The sequence below is a fragment of the Gopherus flavomarginatus genome, chromosome 1 (assembly GCF_025201925.1).
Source record: "Gopherus flavomarginatus isolate rGopFla2 chromosome 1, rGopFla2.mat.asm, whole genome shotgun sequence".
In the NCBI taxonomy this organism is placed as follows: domain Eukaryota; kingdom Metazoa; phylum Chordata; order Testudines; family Testudinidae; genus Gopherus; species Gopherus flavomarginatus.
The window spans coordinates 42,252,663-42,275,639 of NC_066617.1; the positions used below are offsets into that span (position 1 = coordinate 42,252,663).

The window sequence follows — 22,977 nt, forward strand, 5'->3', positions numbered from 1 at the left end:
TCTTTATGGAGCGGAGCAGCAGTTTTGACACCTAAGAATGGGGAGGGCAGGGGGGCCACAAAGGAAGCTCAAAAACAGTTTAATATTCAAACTGTTTTTAAATCTAAACTAATGTAGCGGGGTGAGCACCCGCTCCAGCACTGAAGGGGTTGGAAAAGCCCTGCTGGGGTTGGCAACAAAACCCAAGCTGATTGGGGGAAGTGGCTGCAGCTGGGATCATGCCCCAAACATACCAGTCGGGCCTTATAAGAAGGCCAGGGCATCCAGAAGCTCAGGACTCTCTCTCTCTGCTTGCAGATAGAGATGGGCCTGGCTGCTAGGGAGCTGAGCAGGGTACTGCGAGTGGAGCAGGGCTGGGGAGCTCTGGCCTAGGAAAACCCCAGGCTGTGGACCTAAGAGCAGTACCAGGGCTGCAGAGGGGCAGCCCAGCTATAGAGAGGCAGTAGGTCTAAGCCAACTTTGCCCATGATGAGTGGCATATACTACAATCTGCCCCAGGGAGTGGAGCTAGATAGTGACTGGCAGCAGCCTTACACTAAGGCAAGGTGGGGTTAGTGGGTGGGGGTTCCCCCAGGTGGGGAGACCCAAAGTGTGGGGATACTGCCGGGGGGCAGCAACCTGGAGAAAGGGGGACTGGTGTCCTGGGAGGGACACAGGGGGCATTGGTAAGGCAGATCACCAGCCTGCAGGGGGTGCTCCAGGACACTGCAAGAGCTAATTCCCATGACCGACCAGTAGGAGGCGACGCAGGGGTGAGACCGCACACTTACAACTAATGTACTTCATTGAGTGGCACAGTGGTTTGAAATATCATCAACCAAATGTTCAATCATCATGAGTCAGGTTAACAAAAAAACCCAGGTTAACAAAAAAACCCGAACAGTAACACTGCAGGACTGTTTTAAAATCATGAGATTTCAAGTGGTAAATATATTTGGAGTTCATTTTAATTGCTTTCCAGTATTTGAGCTGCTAAAGACTAGGATTTTTTTTATTTTTAAATTGAAAGCCAGCTTTCTTTGTAACATGACACCAGGCGCTGGGGCTGAGAGAGGGAGCGAATTGCAAGACCCATGGTAAAAATCCAGAGACTTAATACTAGTTGATGAGATAGCCTCAGAGTATGTATCACTGGGACATAGTTACACAGGTTTGCAATTCTCTTCCACCAGTTGTTTTCAGCTTTCACAGAAGCCATTTCATAAATGCACTTGTCCAACCATTGTTCAATACAATGCTACTGTGGAGAGGCCACTATTTCCAACACTAGCATATTTTTTTAAATATTCTTTTCCTCACAAAAACCTGTACTGAGTACTTCAGGAATATAGTTGTTGAAAACAGTCCAAACATACATACAGAGTTTAACCTTGTAATTTACTGCAATAATTTGAATGCCATCAAGGTAAAATTTTACTACTGCTGTTACACCACCATATTTGGAATAATTTCCAAGAAGCTAGGAAACTGTAATCACACTTACAAGATTGTTAATTCTCCCATCTGCAAAAAAATCAGTTATAAAAAATTGAATTGGTAAAAGCATTAACAATAGGTATTTTTTCTTAAAAGCAACTACGGAATTCTCCAAATTCATTTTTGCCAAAGACTCATCACGACAGCTTTCCGTCACCATGTTACGATTGCTTCATTAGGAGAGTATTATCTGTATCTCAGGAACAGCAGCAGGGCTGTGGTTTCTGTCTTCCCCCTTAGCACGACTTGCTATGCATCAACTTTTCTATTTTATGTACAAAAAGTCTCCTACTCTATACAGAGAGATCCACACCTGTAATTTTCTTCTGCTGATTAATATAGACATGAGGAGACAAAACAGATGTCTTCGATTATTCCACGAATGAACGAACGGCTTGATGCGACAGACAGGTAATATTCTGTATAAACAGGAGATTAGTTCAAAATGTACAATGTTTGACAAGCTGGGAGAAATCACTCCTGTCAAGCTTGCAAAGCTATACAGTGGCTTGCAGACTAGTGTAGGTCCCAATATTTTACTGCTATACACTTCTATTAACTGCAGATAATGTGCTTCATTGTTATTGTTAGGTCCCAGATAAAACATTTTTGTATGATTCACAATGAAACGCTTTGAAATATTTTTTTCTTAATGACTGAAGTCAATGTGTCACTGTTACTTGGAGACAGGGAAGTGTAAAAGCATGTCAGGACCAGGATGTTCAGTGCTCTGGAATGAGACTAAATGCATGTTTGGAAATAGTCCCATTAACGATGGGCCACGAGGAGCCAAAGCACCCTCTCCCAAATCTCTCTTCTTGCTGCAGACTGCATCCCCTGCTGATGATTCATAGATGGAGGTGCCCATTTAAGATTTTATTTTAACTAAAAACCTAAAAGTCACGAGTTATTTAACATTTTACACAGCTTAAAGCCGATAATTTGACATGATGAGCCTCTGGAGCCAAGGGCATAGTTTTTGCAGTGTCTCATAGCTTTTGCTGGATCTTTCTATCCAGATTTGGATATGGCAAACATGCTTGGAGAGGACAGACTACATTAATATCTTTTCATAGGAGCTAGATGCTTTCAAGCTTTTATGGAAAGACTTCTGACTTGGGTGAGCCAGGAAAGATTTAATACCTTGCCTAGAATCTCCTCAGGAAGGCAACAGTATATGTATGAGTCTCTTAACCATTAAAGACTTATTTTTTAACTATAACCCCCAATATTAATGGAGTACAACAGAGAAACTAAATATCATAGGATTCTGTTTTGAGAGTAACTGCTTTCATTTTAGGTTATTTAGGAATTACTATGGCAGGGTAGACTATTGATCTTTCTACTCTAGTATTCCTCTTTTGGAAAGTAGCTTTTCCTTCAGCATACATCTAGACCAGGACTCCATTTAAACTGGTTTATTTCGCTAACAGAGTTTTGCAATGGAGTTCTACAGGTGAAGGAGCAACAAATACAGGACACTTGGGGTAAGTGGCTATCTGTAGTGTGTGTTTGTGTTTGGGGGTTACTTGCTGTGTGCTGAGCTTGTGTTTGTCTGTTTGAAGGACTGTGTGCTGTGGCTGGCAGTTGGAAGCTGTGAGCTTCAAAGTAAGGTTTGAAAGCTAGAAGTGTCCGTTAGTTGGCTGAACCTTAGTCAGTGGGTGGGGCTATCAAGGAGGCCAGGGTTTATAAAACAGTGAGCAAGCGACCAGGGAGCTTTGCCACCAGGGCTGCTAACAGGGAGTTTTGCAAGGGAGTTTTCAAGGGGGCAAGGTTCACTTGCCGTTCTTTAAAACCTGTAAACTACATTACATTAAAAACTTCTTCATTTAAACAATACCTTTTCATTAGCTTAGGAAGCAGTAGGAGAGAATGCAGGCAGAAGCTCAGCAGCAGAGTGGGGGCTACACAGATTATTGCGCTGAGTGCAGCATGTATGATTACCTGCCCTGTGGCTGGGTGGCATGTGTGCACGTTCGGTTCAAGGAGCTCCTGGTCCTCAGAGAGTGCGTGCAGGCTTTGGAGGAGCTAATCGAGGCAGAGAGGCATGTTGATGAGGCTTTCCGGAACACCGTAGAATTGTCTCACCTCCGGTCAGACAGCCCCTGCGCTATTGAGGAGGATGAAAGGCTCAGGGAAGCAGAGCAGTCAACAGGAGCAGAGGGAAACCTTCCCATAGTTGGAACCCTCCTTCCAGATGTGTTGGGGTATCCTCTCACACTGAGGTTACCTCTCCGGAGGAGGGAACTCCAGTCGCTAGGAAAAGGCAAGTATTAGTAACAGGAGATTCAATCATTAGAAACATAGATAGCTGGGTCTGTGATGACCGGGAGAACCGTATGGTGACTTGCCCTGCCTGGTGCCAAGGTTGCGGATCTCTCGAGGCATCTGGATAGATTTATGTGTAGTGCTGGGGAGGAGCCGGTGATCGTGGTACATGTAGGTACCAATGACATAAGGAAGGGTAGGAGAGACATCCTGGAGGCCAAATTTAGGCTATAGGGAAGAAACTGAAATCCAGGACCTCTATGGTAGCACTCTCAGAAATGCTTCCAGTTCTACGCACAGGGCCAGGTAGGCAGGCAGCTTCAGCGTCTCAATGTGTGATTAAGACAATGGTGTACAGAGGAATCTAAACCCCTCATTAGGAACTGGGGAAACTTTAGGGACAGAGCAGCCTATACAGGAGAGATGGGCTCCACCTCAACCAAAGTGGAACCAGACTGCTGGCACTTAACATTAAAAAGGTTGCAGAGCAGTTTTTAAACTAAGAGATAGGGGAAAGCCGACTGCTGCAGAGGAGCATGTGGATCAGGCACAGACTTCTCTTAGAGGACAGTCTATTGATAGATATTCTCTGGGTTTTGGTCAGGAAGAGAGGATGGAAGAGGATAATCTAGGGGCCAGATCAGATGAGAAGCATTCACATAAAGAACTGGGCATATCAGAAAAGAGATGAATAAACTCTTTTTTTTTTTAAAACTGCTTGTGTATAAATGCTAGAAGTCTAAATAAGAAGAAGGATGAACTAGAGTGCCTCGTGATAAAGGATATATTGATATAATAGGCATCACAGAAACCTGATGGACTGAGGACAATCAATGGGACAATCATTCCGAGGCACAAAATATATCGGAAGGACAAAACGAGTCATGCGGGGGTGGGGGGGGGTGTGAGTGGCACTATGTGAAAGAAAATGTAGAATCAAATGAAGTAAAACTCTTAAGTGAATCCACATGTTCCATACAATCTCTATGGATAGTAATTTCATGCTCTTAGAAGAGAGGCTATCAAAATTAAGAACTCAATAGTGGAAGATTTCAAATTATCCCCATATTGACTGCTTCTTGGAGCAGCTGCTACGGGAACCCACAAGGGGAGAGGCAACTCTCGATTTAGTCCTGAGTGGAGTGCAGGAGCTGGTCCAAGAGGTAACTATAATAGGACTGCTTGGAAATAGCGACCATAATATAACAACATTTAACATCCCTGTGGTGGGAAGAACACCTCAACAGTCCAACACTGTGGCATTTAATTTCAGAAAGGGGAACTATGCAAAAATGAGGGGATTAATTAATCAGAAATTAAAAAGGTACCATGACTAAAGTGAAATCCCTGCAAGCTGCATGGACATTTTTCAATAGAGGCCCAACTAAAATGTATACCCCAAATTAAAAAACACAGTAAAAGAACTAAAAGAGCCACTGTAGCTTAACAACCTTGTAAAAGAAGCAGAGAGAGATAAAAAGGCATCTTTTAAAAAGTGGAAGGCAAATTCTAGTGAGGTAAATAGAAAGGAACATAAAATACTGCCTAATTAAGTGTAAAAATGTAATAAGAAAAGCCAAAGAGGAGTTTGAAGAAAGGCTAGCCAAAAACTAAAAAAAGGTAATAAAATGTTTAAGTACATCAGAAGCAGGAAGCCTGCTGAACAACCTGTGGGGTCCCTGGATGATTGAGATACAGAAGGAGCGCTTAAAGATGATCAAGTCATTGCAAAGAAACTAAATGGATTCTTTGCTTCAGTCTTCACGGCTGAGGATGTTAAGGAGATTCCCAAACCTAAGCCAGCTTTTATAGGTGACAAATCTGAGGAATTGTCACAGATTGAGGTGTCACTTGAGGAGATTTTGGAATTAATTGATAAACTTAACAGTAACAAGTCATCAGGACCAGATGGCATTCACCCAAGAGTTCTGAAAGAACTCAAATGTGAAGTTGTGGAACTACTAACTATGGTTTGTAACCTGTCCTTTAAATCAGCTTCTGTACCCAATGACTGGAAGATACCTAATATAAATGCCAATATTTTAAAAAGGGCTCTAGAAGTGATCCCAACAATTACAGACCATTAAGTCTAATGTCAGTACTGGGCAAATTAGTTAAAACAATAGTAAAGAATAAAATTGTCAGACACCTAGAAGAACATAAATTGTTGGACAAAAGTCAACATGGTTTCTGTAAAGGGAAATTGTGTCTTACTAATCTATTTGAGTTCTTTGAAGGGATCAAACAAACATGTGGACAAGAGGGATCCAGTGGACATAGTGTACTTAGATTTCCAGAAAGCCTTTGACAAGGTCCCTCACCAAAGGCTCTTATGTAAATTAAGTTGTCATGGAATAAGAGGAAAGATCCTTTCATAGGCTGAAAACTAGCTAAAAGACAGGGAACAAAGAGTAGGAATAAATGGTAGATTCTCAGAATGGAGAGGGGTAACTAGTGGTGTTCCCCAAGGGTCAGTCCTAGGACCAACCCTATTCAACTTATTCATAAATGATCTGGAGAAAGAGAGAAACAATGAGGTGGCAAAGTTTGCAGAGGATACTAAACTGCTCAAGATAGTTAAGACCAAAGCAGACTATGAAGAACTTCAAAAAGATCTCACAAAACTAAGTGATTGGGCAACAAAATGGCAAATGAAATTTAATGTGGATAAATGTAAAGTAATGCACATTGGAAAAAATAACCCCAAGTATACATACAATATGACGGGGGCTAATTTAGCTACAACTAATCAGGAAAAAGCTCTTGGAGTCATTGTGGATAGTTCTCTGAAGACGTCCATGCAGTGTGCAGCGGCAGTCAAAAAAGCAAACAGGATGTTAGGAATCATTAAAAAGGGGATAGAAAATAAAATGGAAAGTATCTTATTGCCCTTATATAAATCCATGATATGCCCACATCTTGAATACTGCATACAGATGTGGTCTCCTCATCTCAAAAAAGATATACTGGCATTAGAAAAGGTTCAGAGAAGGGCAACTAAAATGATTAGAGGTTTGGAACGGGTCCCATATGAGGAGAGATTAAAGAGGCTAGGACTTTTCAGCTTGGAAAAGAGGAGACTGGAGGGGGATATGATAGAGGTATATAAAATCATGAGTGATGTAGAGAAAGTAAATAAGGAAAAGTTATTTACTTGTTCCCATAATACAAGAACTAGGGGTCACCAAATGAAATTCATGGACAGCAAGTTTAAAACAAATAAAAAGGAAGTTCTTCTTCACACAGCACACAGTCAACTTGTGGAACTCCTTCCCTGAGGAGGTTGTGAAGGCTAGGACTACAACAAGGTTTAAAAGAGAACCTCCATTAATTTATCTAGTTAAGTCCATTAATGGCTAATGGCAGGATAGGTAAGGAATGGTGTACCTAGCCTAGCCTCTGTTTGTCAGAGTGTGGAGATGGATGGCAGGAGAGAGATCACTTGATCAATGCCCGTTGGGTTCACTCTCTCTGGGGCACCTGGCATTGGCCACTGTCAGTGGACAGGATACTGGGCTAGATGGATGATTGGTCTGACCCAGTACGGCCGTTCTTAGGTTCACCTAGTACAAACTTACGTTGATATAGCTACACTGATACAAACCTCTAGCATAGATACACTGCATTGGTGTAAGACAGTAGGACTTATGAAGATAAATGGCATCAACCCACACATTACTAGCTTTTGTTTATGCGGGGATCAGTTTAATTACACCAGCAAAGACTTCCCTCATCTAGACAAGCCTAACAAATAGCCAACACTTTTTTACTGACTTTTGCACCTATTATAGGCAAAGGAATGTTTAAAAAGCCCAATTATAAACACCACTCACATCTTGTATCAATGAGGGCTTAAAGGACCAGTGTCAGCAGGGATAAAAGCCTGGGTTTGAGGAGGGGAAGGTAACTTGACCATTTTAACGCGTTGATGGCAGCACGCCTTGTCTACACTAGACATCTAAAATTATGTATTTGTACTCTGGCAGCACTTGAAGACCCCAAGTCAGGGCAGAAGACAGTCCAGGCAACAGTATTGCCAAATCACGAGTTAAGCTGCAAAAAAGTTATCAGAATGACTTAAGAAGCCATGAGATTTTTAAAATAATGAATCTGGGGCTCTTTTATATATAATGAACCCATTATTTTTTGTAGAGCATTATTTTTTGTATTTTTCTGGGAGCTTTGCTGTGGTGTGGGGAGGAGGCAGTGATGTGAGGTTGTTTTGAGAGCTGGAGAGACACGGAAGACGAGAGAGATATTACTTAGATCCAGCACCTTCCTCTATGACATTACTAGTCACTTCAGTCCAGTATCACACCTCTACGACTAAAAGCAGAGTCAGTCAATGACCTCACCCTAAATGTCGTTAGGAAGAAGCTTAGAGCCGTAGCAACTAAGGGCAGGTCTAAACTACCTCTTCAGTCGATGCAACTTATGTCGCTCAGGGGTATGAAAGAGACACCCCCTTGCTTGGGTCGCTGTAACTTGCGTCACTCGTTGTCCACACTGGCACTATGTCAGCGGGAGACCCTATCCTGTTGGCACAGCACGTCTTCACCAGACACGCTACAATGCTGCAGCTCCACTGATGCAGTGCTTCTAGTGTAGACCTGCCGGTAGACAACCTCGCTCTTGCAAACACTTGCTGCCATTTGCTTGTGCACTTCTTGTTCAGTTTTATTTTATTTAAAAGTATTGTATGACTCAGAGGAAAAGCCTCAAATGCTTCATAAGAATTCTCACGTTTGACTGCTTCAGCTTTATTAGAAGTAACTGAGCCACTGATCCTCGAGGATATATTCTCAGGAGAAACAGTATCACTTGTAGACGGACAAGCCTGTGAACATATACTCCACAGGCCTTGGCTAACCAGAAACAGTCAACAAGAGAGATACTCATTGAGAGATACTGACAAATGGAATGTTACAACTTTATAGACAGAAATGCAAACACGTACTTCTAAGGAGGAGAAGTTATTTCCCCTTTACTCCTCTTTTCCCTCAAGTATTCAGCCAATTTCATACTACTGCTTTAAAGAGGCTGGCATGTAATACTGCTGACTCCTTGCATTCGGATGGGAACCTCTCTCAACCACCGGTATAGATAAAACAACATCCTCCAACTAACAGATTTCACAACTGATCAAAAAAGTTTGAAAAAGGAAGAATTTCCTAACAGAACAGTAATGTCTGGGAGAACTCAAATTGCTCTCCTTCCATTGTCACTAGGCCCTCGTCCAGACTAACCCGCGGCATCGGCGGGTTAAAATCGATTGCTCGGGGATCGATATATCGCGTCTAGTCTGGACGCGGTGTATCGATCCCCGAGCGCGCTTACATCGATTCCGGAACTCCATCAATCCGAACGGAGTTCCGGAATCGACGCGGAGAGCCGCGGACATCGATGCCGCGCCGTCCAGACTGGTGAGTATCTCGATTTTAGAAATTCGACTTCAGCTACGTTATTCTCGTAGCTGAAGTTGCGTATCTAAAATCGATTTTAATTCCTAGTCTGGACGTGGCCTAGGAAGCTGCAGAAAACCAGGCAGACAGATCTCAAAGTACTCAACACTAGATTCTTTAGAATCAACTTAATAAAAAACTAGCACTGTGCTTTTGACTAGAACCAGTGAAAAATACTACATACTGTATATTAAAGAATCTGACAGTTACATTGCTCATGTTTAAAGAGCAACCGATACCTATATCAAAAACAGGTTTGAAAACAAGGTTCCCCTCACCCCCTCCCGCAGGTAAGGATCCCCATGCAAAATATGTTTCATGGGAATGACTCAATGCGAGCATGGGGCTGGATTAACAGGGGCTGCTGCATACAGTGAAGTAACTGCAGACTATTTTACAATTCTATTTTCCCAAAAGGTACCTATTGTTCATGTTAGAAACCAGCGTTCCCAATAGCCGGACCAAAGAGCTAAGTTTAACAGATTCACACACGGATATTGACGTCCTCTCAAATTCTATAAAACTTTGTAGGATAGGAAGTTGACCCCGAATGAAGGTTAGCCCCAAAACAGATGATTTATCGAAAGTTCTGGTATTCTGCAATCACAGTCCTGGAAGCTCCATCTCTAGAAGTGATGTCACTCAATCAGCCAGAGCACATGTCTGCTTCAAGGGTAGTAGCTATCCCAAAAACGCTATCTGGGAAAGGCTTTTGGAAGAAATAAATCCTAAACTTGAAGTCTCAGTGCCCCAATGTCATTCAAGTTGGTTACGACACACACAGCAGGTCCACTGGCAGCTTGCTCACACATCTTTTAGAAGTTGCACACACTAATTAAAACCCTTAAACACGTGGAGGGAAGAGAAAAAAAACGCAAGATGACTATGTGGTACTTCAAAGGAGATATTATGTGAACTGGCAACTTGTGGGCTCTACTGCACCCCAGCATTCTCTCTAGACCACCTAGAACTCCTTTTAAGTATATATCCATCAGTTTAGACAATTCTGGAGTATACCCCTACAGGCCAGCAGGAAACTGGAATTCTTTTTATCCTTAAGGGAAAGGGAGCGGGTCACAGCACAACTCTTAAGAGTCAACAGCAAGAGGAGAGAATAAAAGAATTGGCATACATTACTGTTTCCAGTCCCTTTGATTGGGGTGGGATGGCTGGGCTGAAATCACACTGTATGCTGTCTTATTGAATCTATAGGCAAAAAAAACATATGCACACTCTAGCGCTGTGATTCATAATTATGACTGCTTAACACAATACTGTGAACCTTTCACTGCTTAGCATATCAGGTAGAATCACAGGTACAGCCAGAAAATGCACTTATCAAGCATGTACTCATGATACCCTGATGTTCCATGTAGTTCTGATGCATGCAAGTCTTGATTTGATTCAACCCACACCACATCAAGAAAAAAAAAAAAGGATTATTGGCATCAGCTCTGTTAAGCCAAACAGAAAAAAGTATTTCCGAAACTGCCATCTTTTATTCAAGCTAATAGACATATTACCTAAGCCAGCAGGAAACTTAGCCATTCTCACATCAAACTACCACCACCTGGGTTGACCAATCACCCATGCTACTCCCCCTTTTGAGGGGCAGGGGGGAGGAAAAATCTATGAAATCTTTTTCCTCCCCCTTTGCATTTAATTTTGGATTCTACCATCACCACATACTTGTACCCCCCACCCCTCCATCTCCTGCTAGCAAGTAATTACTTTGAAGAATGAACTTTCCTCTTACAAAACCACAAGCAAGATAACTGCTCCCCAGAACTAGGATACCTGCTCATTAAGTGCAGCAATCAGAACATTTTTTCAAGAGCAGCAGATTCCTAAAACATCCTGTGTAACCACAGTAACTCCCACACCAGCAGACTTCTCTCCTATCAGCAGCCCATAAGCAGTGCAGCTCCAATTTATTAGACCAGATTCTTAACCCCTTACCCACTTTCACTAGCACCTTGCTTCACAAGTAGCCTCAATGACTTCAATAGGATTACTCCTGTGAGTAACTGCTCTCTGAGGGTACGTCTTCACGAGAAACGCTGCAGCTGCACTGCTGTAGAGTTTCAGTCTAGACAAACTATAGCAATGGGAGAACCCCTCCTGTCGCTGTGTTAATCCACCTCCTGTAAGGTCTGAGGCCTTTTTCTGCAACCACATTAGGAAAGCAGCAGCCATAAGCAGGAAGTGTCATCCTCACAGTCCATCTGAAAATTACATTCAAATAATACAATATCAGGCTGGTAAGAAGGTGATTTTGTCCTAATAGTACCCACCACCAGATAAAGAAATAGATCTTAAGATGTTTAAAGAAAACTTTGTTTGATAGCATTCTATCCTGCAAAGAATCACTTATCTAGAGTTGTGGGTGTGAAATCTCTACTCATTTATTATTTTGCTTTTATGGTCCCTACTTCTCCATTAAAAAAGCAACAGAATCCTATGGCACCTTACAGACTAACAGATGTATTGGAGCATAAGCTTTCGTGGGTGAATACCCACTTCATCAGACGGATGTAATGGAAATTTCCATTCTTTATCTGCGTGGTTTCTGTCTGGTCCTCTCATTGTTTAGGTCTCTGTTAACTAATTTTGCAAGGTTTAAATCAACCAAGGTGGTGGGGTATGACTGGAAGAATTGTTTCATAGTATGTTAGGATTCGACAAAGAATTATTCTGTAATACTTGAGTAAAATGATTGGTTAAGGTACAGCTAAGCAGGACTCAAGTTTCACTATATAAACTGGGGTCCAAAATGACGTTCTTTGGAACCATCTCCAGGACACAGCCCCAATATCAGAACTGCCAAACCTCAACACTCTGCCAACTATATCGTGCAGAAGCTGGAGTCCCCAGATGACCTGATCCTGACTGGCCAGGAGAAAAAATTCATCTGCTTTATTGGGAGCGATGAGCTTTGTATGCTGAGTGTGTGTATTCTGTTTTGGTGACTGTTAATAGACAGACATTCAGGATATTACTGTTTATAGCTCTTTCATTAGCAAAAGATCCCGCAAACCCTTACAGTGTAAGGTTATGCCCTGAACCCACGGAACAGTATGGGTGGGTGACTAAATTAAAAGGGTTACACCTTGAGCCCTAGGAACTAGGTAAAGATGGGTAACACTCCCTGAAAGATAATTCTTGCATCGACCCAGCACTATCTACACCAGGGGTTAAGATTAACTTAACTCAGAGGTGGGCAAACTTTTTGGCCTGAGGGCCACATCTGGGTATGGACATTGTATGGTGGGCTATGAATGCTCACAAAATTGGGGGTTGGGGTGCAGGAGGGGGTGAGGCCTCTGGCTCTGGGGTGGGGCACTGGGGGTGTAGGAAGGTGCTCCAGGCTGCGACTGAGGGGTTCAGAGGATGGGAGGGGGGATCGGGGTGCATGCTCTGGGCGGCCCTTACTTCAAGCAGCTCCCAGAAGCAGCAGCAGCAGCATATCCCCCCTCCAGCTACTATGCTGAGGCACGGCCAGGTAGCTCTGTGTGCTGCCCTGTCTGCAGGCACCGCCCCTGCAGCTACCATTGGCCACGGTTCCCAGCTAATGGGAGCTGCTGGGGCCACATTTGGGGTAGAGACAGCATGCAGAGACCCCTGGCTACCCCTATGCATAAGAGCTGGGGACTGTACATGCCGTTGCTTCCAGAAGCCGCATGGAGCAGGCCAAGCCCCCGACCCTGCTCCCTGGCAGGAGCTCGGAGGCTGGACTAAAACATCTGGAGGGCTAGATGCAGCCTTTGAGCTGTAGTTTGCCCACCCCTGACTTGACTACATTGATCAGAGGCCAGTCTAACTTTTTCGTGTAGACCTTTCCTAAGAGGAATCCACACTTCACAATTGGTCCTTTGATAGCATCTGTACATCTGCAGAATCTAAAGCTTTCCTACATTTTAGAGTATGGGTTTGTCATTGACTACAAATACCAGCTCTTAGTCTCACTGTCAGTTGTGGAATGGAGCTGCATACTGAGTAACAGTGATTCTTCAGCCTCTCTTTGTATTTAATTCGACTCATTTCTTTTTGGTAGGCTGGTGAGAAACAAGATATCCTACTTTAACAAATGCTGACCCACCTGCACATTGGAACGGACCAAAACTTTAAAAAAAACTAATCAACAATAATTCCTTATTACCAGTCATTTTATTTATATTTAGGGTTTTTTGTTTGAAAATAATCTTGAGTCCCCATTTCCCAGATTCTAGCCAAAATACTAGATGGAGCAGAAATGAGTTAATGGAGCTTAACAGATTTTGTTATAAGTGCAGAAAACCACACACACACACACACACCCCTCGCACAGTGATCACTCTTGGATGCCACACACAAAGCCAAGAAGAAGAAGAAAAAATTCAAGAAAGGGAGAACAAGGATGTCTGGAAATGGATTGCCTCACAATTTTAGTGGAACAGTTGGAATAAGGTGTTGAGTGCACCTTAACTGGAGAGAGCTGTGTATAGCTAGGTTACTCATCTACTCTTAGACACAGTTGAAGTTTTCTTCCCACAGGCAAGGCTGAAGCTTTCAGAAGCATCATCATTTATAGCTCAGGAATGTTTGGGAGAGAGCTCTGCAATACCCCAATTAAGTTTACTTAATGGGCAGGAAAACTAAGGAATGGTAAACGTCATTTCATTTGTGCTATTATAGTAGATGAGATACAAAACAAAGTATGCCACTGAAGAAAGAAGCAGATTAATTGTGTGTAACACAGGAAGCCACCTCCAGAATTCTCCCTCATGGCCAAAGGTTCTGTAGCACCCTGCTTGTGTTTCTCTCCTCCCCACCACTCTTTCAATGCCCTTTAAGAACTCACTCAATTCAAAGGTAGTTCACACAATTCCCTCCCAGGATACAATTATTGAGCCCTTAAGTGCATACTGGCCCTCTAATCCTAAACCCAGTTCAGTGTCTCTCACCCAATAATCCAAAACAACACAGTCTTTCAAAAACAGAACACGAACTCACTCAGTCTTCATCCCAGTTTTCAGCGGAGCACAGCCCATCTCCTTGAAGGACTGTCTCTTCCCCTGTTTGGACATGCTTTCCCCACATGGAAAGCCCTCTTCACTCTCTTCTGCTTCCTGAGCTTTTTTCCTGCTGACTCTTGTCTCTGCAGGAGATTTGTCTACAGTTCCTTGAGCTTCCCCTCTTCATGGTAATTCCTGCCCTTTTTGTACCTGAATCACCTGATTCCCTCTCAGGTGGGGCTGATCCTCTAATCAGAGTTGGCTTAGCCCGAGGCTCTCTAACTCATGAGGCAAGCCATCCAGTTACATTGGGTGAGATGAATTCACTTTATTTACCCCTTTTCTCATGATAATTCACAGAAGAAGAGTTCACCATTACCCATGTTCATATGTAACAAAATTTGGGGGGGGGGGAGACCTGAGTGACCAGAAAGACATTGAGAGCGTCAGATTATTACTAGACAAGGCAATTCCATGCATCAATCTGGAAGAGCCTTCATATTGTGTAACAATGTATTTCTGTAACAGCCTAGCTAACCCTTTCATCTATATGAAGTATGGAAAGGGACCAGGAAAGGCACAAAACCATGATGTAGCAAAGCACTGCAATAAGTAGTTTTCTTTTCTAGGAGCAAATCACATTTTGGATGGAATCCCATTTTGAACCATTTATTTTTCACATCTAGACTAGGTTAATTTACTTCAGTACAATTTAATCTCTCTACTAATAGATTTAGCCTTATAGCTGAAATACCAAGCTTAACAATAAGGTTAAAATTACCAGAATACTTAAAGTCTATGAAATGTGTTTGCTGGCTTCCATTAAGGACAAGTAGAACCAACTGGTCTGAAACATCTCAGATTTGAGACTTCCAACAACCAAAGTGACACCTGCCAAGAGGACGCATTGTTTCTCATAGTATACAGAGAAATAAATTGCCTAAAATAAAGCACTGATATTATGCTGACCACTTTGCCTGCCACCCTGATCTTTAACAATAAAATACTGAACCACCAATGAAACAGATATATGGGCTCCTCTAAAGGAGCAAGCACTAAACCAGGGATCAGCAACCTTTGGCATGCAGCTTTCTAGGGTAAACACCCTGGCGAGCCGGGCCAGTCTGTTTACCTGCCGCATCTGCAGGTTCAGCCGATCACGGCTCCCACTGGCCGCGGTTCCCCGCTCCAGGCCAATGGGGGCTGCGGGAAGTGGCAGCCAGCACATCTCTCAGCCCGTGCTGCTTCCCACAGTCCCCACTGGCCGGGAGCAGTGAACCGTGGCCAGTGGGAGCCGCGATCAGCTGAACCTGCGGACACAGCAGGTAAACAAAACTGGCCCGGCCCGCCAGGGTGTTTACCCTGGTGAGCCGTGTGCTGAAGGTTGCCAATCCCTGCACTAAACAGACTCCCAGAAATGAGGTGCTCCAGTGACCCAACTGTAGTGGACACACTGGAAAAATTCCTTAAGCTGACTTTATTTTTTAAATGCCAAAAAGGACTGGGCAAACTGGAAGCATCCTTTTACCTCTTCCCCACCCTCAAAACTTGTTTGAATAAACAGAGGTTTCTTTATTCAATGTGCTGCACCATGTTGTGAATCAACCAGAACAAATAGAAAGAAAGGCCCTCCAAGGGGGTGGGGGAGGGGGCTGGCATTTTTGTTCCTACTAAAAACTAAAACAAAAGAGAAAGGCATAGAACTTCATTTATAACCAGGGCCCGCAAGCAAATGTTTTTTAAAAGATGAGAAGTTTTGGAAAATGCACTAAGCTAATCTTGCCAGTTATTCAGTCTATTGAACTGATGCATACTCAAGTCACACAGCACACAGCACTCCATAATGCTTTATGGAAAAATGCTTATGAGTGTAAATACGATGTAACCGGAATAAGCTTTAAGCACAAGGTCTCTTGTAAGGTATCATTACAAAGCTTATGATCTACTGAATATATTCCTCCTATTTGTATGCATGTATCATTCTTATACTTCATATTTCTAACTTCAGATAACTCTAAGGTCCTATTGTAATTATTACAAGGAGTCCGGTGGCACCTTAAAGACTAACAGATTAATTTGGGCATAAGCTTTCATGGGTAAAAACCTCACTTCTTCAGATGTATGGAGTGAAAGTTACAGATGCAGGCATTATACAGAGAGAGAGAGATTATGCAAAATGTGGGCCATTAGTGATGGTTTAGAATCTTGATGGCTCCCACTGACTAAGACAATTGGTTGTAGATAGTTTATTTACCCTGGGTGGGTTCAGGCCAGCCCTGGAAGAATGGAGACTGGGGTCTAACAGGACATGCGAATGTGTCACCTGGATACTGGAATCCATCTTAAGCCTGGTGCTTTTCCTTTTAGAAGGAGGGGTGTAGACCCAGAGACCCCAAAGATTCCCGCCTTATGCCAAAGCTATAAAAAGGGAGTGGAACAGAACAAAGGGGGCTGCCAGTCATGAGAAAATCCTTAGGTTCCATCCAGGATGTCTGCTGAAAACTAACAAGGACTGTATCAGGGGAAAGGATTGGTCCCAGACTAGAAAGGAGTCTAGTCTATTAAAGAAGCTTATTGGAACATCTCTGAGGGTGAGATTTTACCTGTAATCAGTTTCTTAATGTATTAGGCTTAGACTTGTGTAATTTGCTTTATTTTGCTTGGTGACTTATTTTGTTCTGTCTGTTATTACTTGAAACCACTTAAATCCTACTTTTTATACTTAACAAAAATCACTTGTTTATTAATTAACCCAGAGTAAGTGATTAATACCTTGGGGAGCAAACATCTCTCTCTCTCTCTCTCAGTGTTATAGAAGACAGCCAATTTATGAGTTTACCCTGTATAAGCTTTATACAGAGTAAAATGGATTTGGGGTTTGGATCCCATTGGGAACTCGGTGTCTGGGTGCTGGACTCAGGTAACCTGCAGAGCAGTTTTTGGTTAAAGTCTGCAGCTTTGGGGGCATGGCCCAGATCTGGTCTGTCTTGCAGCAGACTAGCGTGTCTGGCTCAACAAGGCAGGGTTCTGGAGTCCCAAGCTGGGAAAATGGGCTCAGAGGTAATTACAGCATGTCAGGTGACAGTCCCAAGAGGGTGTGTGTGACTGAACTCGTCAGTGTATTTCTGTTTTCTGCATATGAAGAGTAACTAAAATGGTTTAAAAGCACATTTTCATCTCATTTTCAGTAGGTAAAAACTGATTCTAATTTTAAAAAGTGGGTGACTGACCATGACAGACTTTCACTTCTAGGTTACCCATTCAAATTTAGCCAAAGCTGAAAGTGCCTAGAAGCCATTACCTTGATGTGCAGTCTAAACAGAAGGCAGTTGTCTCAATCCATTTCCCAACAGCTGTGTCCATATTGCAAAAAGTCCGCTATCACATTTGTTGATATTACTGGACCAAAAACTGAATGAGCATGAAGGATGAATTGCCCTGGTCGTGCCTGAAGTTCAAGACTGAGCACATTCACAGGGCAAGTATATACAAGCCGTGTGAATACTATTTATGTCCTATGAATAAAAACACCACATTAACCAACAATTAAAAGAACACTCAGACACAAGATGGTTGCTGGGGTGAACACACATTTTAATACACAGATCTTTTGTTAGTTTATTTCGGGGGGGGGGGGAAGAGAAGGATCTTGACTCATAGGCTACTTATCTGTGCTGCTTAAATAGTAAGCAAAATCCCTTTTCACCCCAAATCAGTTTCTCCAAAATATCAATCATGTCAGTTCTCTCCCCCATAGAGGAACAAAATTGTACAATAACTGAATATAGAAACCAAGCAGAAAGATCAATGCTAAGTAGAAGAGACTTTTAGGTAGAGAGATAATAATTGTCAAAATTCCAGTTTTAATAGGACACTTATAAAAAGTACTCTGGTCGAACCCAGAAGACAGAGCTTCCAGAAGCACAGTGGCTGCTTATACCATGTTGGTGCATTTCTTAAGCATTGACAGAGCGAAGAGCACCCTCTGCTTACTCATTTACACCATTTCCTGAAGCACATGAGGTTTTCCTTGGTAGTTTCCCAAGAACTGACCAACCCTGATCCAATTACAGCCTGTGAGTGAGATTCGAATGAGGTTACAGCCTGCGACATGGACACGCCCAGGTAGGTATTACACTTGGCCATAGCTCCAAGGTAGCACCCCTGTGTCTGACCATTTTCTCAATATTTCACTATAGGGAGTCATGTGTGGTCACTGCCAAAAACTAAGATTGTCATGGTTATTGTGTGATGTTTATAAGGAAAATAATTTTACATTTATGTAACCTGTAGAAGTGAAACCTATCACCTGAGGAGAGGGAGGTGTCAAGGCTAATTCCATCAATGTTGACAACAGAGTGTTTACTGTCTGGACCAGGTGCAGGCTTGAGGACAAAAGAACCCCAAAGAAAAAGAAAAAATCTACAAATAGGGGACCTCCAGAGATAAGAGACATAGTCTGTACCTACATAAGAGATGCAGAAAAACCACAAGTTATCCATTACAGAGGAAACATTCTGCCAGTGTGGGTGTCTCATGAAAGATGAATCCCTGCTTTTTGGACTGGACAAGCACTGCAAGAACTAACCACTGGGTGAGAAATACCTTATTAGAGAGGAAAGTAATTTGTTAATAAGTATAAGATATAGACTGATTATATAACCTTATGTTTCCAAACCTTTATACTTGCTTTTATTGGAAACTCTATCTTAAACTGTTTAATTTGGTTTTACAATAGACATGTCTATAAAACCAAATTAAAAGTTTAAGTGACTTGTGCTGAGGAGTCTTGAACTGCGGTGGAACCAGTCAACTGGGATGCACTGCTTCCACGGAGGCAGCAGACTCGTTTACACTGTGGGTGTCCAGGAAACAAGATACTGGGCACTCATGTGGAACAAAGCGGGAGTGTAAATTGCTAGCCTGCACTGGGCAAGAATAGGGCTCATGGAGCCCAGAGCAGAGTGCTTGTGTTGCCAGCAGCTGCTAGCTGGGGAGGATTTCCTCCAGTGGGCACACACAAGGCTCCCTCCTGCTGTGAGGAGGTGGTAGTGATCCACCCCAGATACCTCAGGTAGCCCTGAGAAGTGTCACACAGCCCAAGGAAGCATGCCATCACTGAAATTTCTTACCAAACCCTGTACTCCAAACTCAAATGTTTATCAGTACAACCGTATCTACCACATTTGTACAATACTATTTCATCCAGCATGGAACATGTTGTCTGTTTCTAGAAGTGATCCAGCTTATTATTCTATAGCCTAATTTTCAATGCATCATTAAGACATTAATCAGAAAAGAAGCTGGAATCTTTCCCATGCTGTCAAACATCACTTGGGGTGCAAAATAGGGTTCCATCACCCCCATCTATCCTAGGCTGCTCTTTGCATGTTCTCCATGTTAAGTTCCAAACGCGAGCGCTCTCTCTCTCTCTCTTCAAGTACAATTTCATGGGGTCAGCTCCTTTTACAAGATAATCTAGAGATACGTAAATGGGAGTGGCTGAGTAGACGGAGGACAAAGAATCTAAAGTGACAGTGGCCTTATCTGACGCTAGATCAACATGTAACTTGATCAGACATTGATTTCGAGAAGAGATATTTAAGCGTGAGAAATAATCAAATATTTACCGTTTGCAAACCTTGTAATTTCTGATGTGGAAAAAACATTACAGCCCATCTGTCCTAGCTATTGTACAAAGGAATTTATAGTCATGTTTGACTAAGAAGCGGGGCAAACAAGTAAGTAAAGCGAATTTGTGTATACCACTTGTTTACGTAATTCTACTATATTGCTACAATCCCTGCAAGACAGACTTACTTGGTTTTCCAAATGCAGCGTTTGGAACAGTATTTACTGAAGTCTTGGCATTTTCCAAGGTTTAAGAAGGACCTGTGCTGATATACCAAAAGGGTTATCACATAAAAAGATGTATTTTCCTGCTTTCAAGTAATACCACTGAAGCATCTATAAAAACAAATCCATAGTCCAACATTGCTAGATTTTACAAATTGCTGATATATATTTTTAAAAACATCTTTTTGTATAGAAGTACCATTTCAGATGATAAAGATAGAAAGAATCATTTATTTTAATTCTCCATTCATGGTGTGTGTTATGGTGAGGAAGGTTACTGCCCTTCCTCTAATAATGTCTTAGCTTAGACAATAAATTAAAAAAAAATCGCTGATCTTTAATGCACAATGCAACGTCAGCATTGCAAACTGAGCAGGAAACTACGTTTAGAAACAAGAATCTCTGTGTTAAAAAGACACATGAAAAGTTCTACTGGCCTTTGAAAATCATCCTACAAAGCAAAAATCTGGGGCCATATTTGACCTAATATCGTCCCTTTAAGTACCACTATCACTTTGATGAGCATCTTCATATTAGCACACTAATTAAACAAGCATTTAAGCTGCATTACTAATATCTCTACAATGGACAATAATGAAGAGATAGTAAGAAATTGTTTTTTAAAAAAGAAGCAGAAACTTATTCCTATGTGCTTTCTTTTTTAGTAAACAAATGCTGTGAATGACAATCATCCTACACAAAAATAAATTTAACATAAAACAAACAGTGGATGGAGGAAGAGAAGACAGACAGAGAGAGATACTGATCGATCATCAGGAACCTGTTATGTTGTGAGCAACAGTGTGCTCTAGAAGAGCCAGCATGGGATGGGGGAGATAGTCAAGATAAGAACACCTAAGTCACTGATTCTGCATTGCTTTCAACAAATTATTTTAACCATTCTAGGTTTTGATTCCCCTATCAATAAAGTGGGGATAATAGTACTTCTTTACATCACAGGATTATGAAGATCTATCAGCTAATGTCTGTAAAGTGCTTTGAAGATGCAGCAGGTGCAAAGTATTATTATGCATAACACTATTTAAGAAAATCATGAGTGCTGGATTAATTAATATTAATCCCTTTGATATTTAAAGGACATAATTTTCATATTTTGAAGTAGTCAGTATGTATGTTATAGCTTTCTATTAAATTCTACAACAACAGTTTTTAACCTTTCCCTTCCATAAAGCATAAAAGATTAGACTCCTCTGCAACCATCTTTCCAAAATCTACTCTGGATTCATGGCTCAGAAACAGTTCAAGTTATACACTTTGATGAATTAGATGCCTACATTCCATAGAGGAACATTTCTCACAGGATAGAATGTCACAGGCTTAGCTTACTGTAACAAATTTTGCAGCATGCAAAATTCCTATATAGAAGCCATTTGTAAAGTAACAATAGCCACTATATAATTATACCATTTTGTGAGGAAAACAAAAGTAAGGAAAGAAGGAGAAACACTTGATCTTTACTCTTTAATCATCATAGATTCTGGAACATACAGAAATATAATGTAATGGTCTCATTCAGTGTCAGATTTTAGCAGAAAAAAATCCAAGATAACATAATTAGAGAGAAACTGAGAACGGGAGCCTCTGCTCCAACCACTCACTATCACTAGCATAGGCACCAACTCAGTGGGTGTTCTGGGGCTCCAGCACCCACTGAATTAAAATAGGGTGTGTTCAGCAATTGCAGGGCCGGATTAATCTTTTGTGGGCCCCAGTGCCCGGCCCATGGCGCTGCTCCTCCTGCGCTCCACCCCAAAGCCCTGCCCCAGCTTCTTTCCCCCCTTTCCCCGACACCCCATGCACCACTCCACTCCGAGGCCCCGCCTGCTGCTCACACAAGGGGCGGGGGGTGAAAAAGCACCCATTGGCAAAAAACAAAGTAATCTGTGTGTTTGTTATTTGCTGCAGGATGGAAAATTACCATCAAGGCAACCAGATGATTGAGTGAGGTAAAAACAAAACAAAAAAAGTGGGTGGGCGAACTAGATATAGAAGTAGTTAGGTTAGCAGCCATACTAAAACTGAAAAGAAAAGGGAGTATTGACATGCTTTCCCTCAAGTTTCCTGTCTTCACATACTGTAATCCTATCTTTGAAAGTAATATCCCATCCCCGATGAATACGTTCTCTCAGTATATCAGACATTTCTACTACTGTGTTCTTTTTCCTATGAGGAAGTCTGGCTTTGTCCCCTGCTCCATAAAATTCAGTCCAAACCAGCTGGCACATTCCTGCTGGAAGTCTGTAGAATTTCTGACATTCCTATAAATAAAAAGAGCTTATCCCTGAAATTGAAATTAAACAAAACAAGTTCAGATACTAGCCTTTTACCAAATGTCCTTCTCAAGCAGAGCTGTAGTGTCAGCAAATCCGTGCAGGACACCACATTCAAACAGGAATTGAGTATGATTGTTTAATATTACACATGGGAGAAGCTTGTAAGAACTTCCCAAAATATATAATTAAGTTTGCAACTACAGACAGAAGAGTCTCTCTGAAGTCACTTTAAAAAGAAAAAAAGGCAGAAATATTGAGAACAGTTATTCAAGTCGGTGATATTGTCCAAACCAGCTATAATTACCTTTTCTTTTTGTAACCCCTTTGGGAGTTAGAGAGCATGGCCCCTTTAAATCTTTTTCCTGGGGGGGAGAGGGAGAGTAAGAAAAGGAGAGAAACTCCAGGGGGCAGGCTGGGGCTCCAGGGAGAGAGAGAGAGGCAGCCCGCAGGCCCTGGAAAAGTGAAGCAGGGAGAATCTGCCTGAGGCCTGAGAACTACAGGCCCTCGGGGACAGCCCAGGACAGGAGCCTGGAGCAGCACTGTGCCAGGGGGAATCGCCCGAGAAGGACAGGCCGGAGCTGGACCCAGTATCACAGCCGCCCAGAGCTGCGTGGGGCTGTGATACTG

At 42.3% G+C, this 22,977-nt stretch overlaps 1 protein-coding gene and 1 long non-coding RNA gene across 5 annotated transcripts in view; one reads left to right on the forward strand and one right to left on the reverse strand.

Annotated features, from left to right (window-relative positions):
* PLXNB2 (plexin B2) overlaps positions 1-22,977 on the reverse strand; it is a 344,581-nt gene that overhangs the window by 293,175 nt on the left and 28,429 nt on the right. The gene's annotated exons all lie outside the window — the stretch shown is intronic.
* Positions 1,704-21,431, forward strand: LOC127042918 (uncharacterized). The gene is made up of 4 exons (XR_007772105.1): positions 1,704-1,887; positions 2,933-2,963; positions 18,579-18,794; positions 20,722-21,431. It is a non-coding gene; the product is annotated as an uncharacterized LOC127042918 (long non-coding RNA).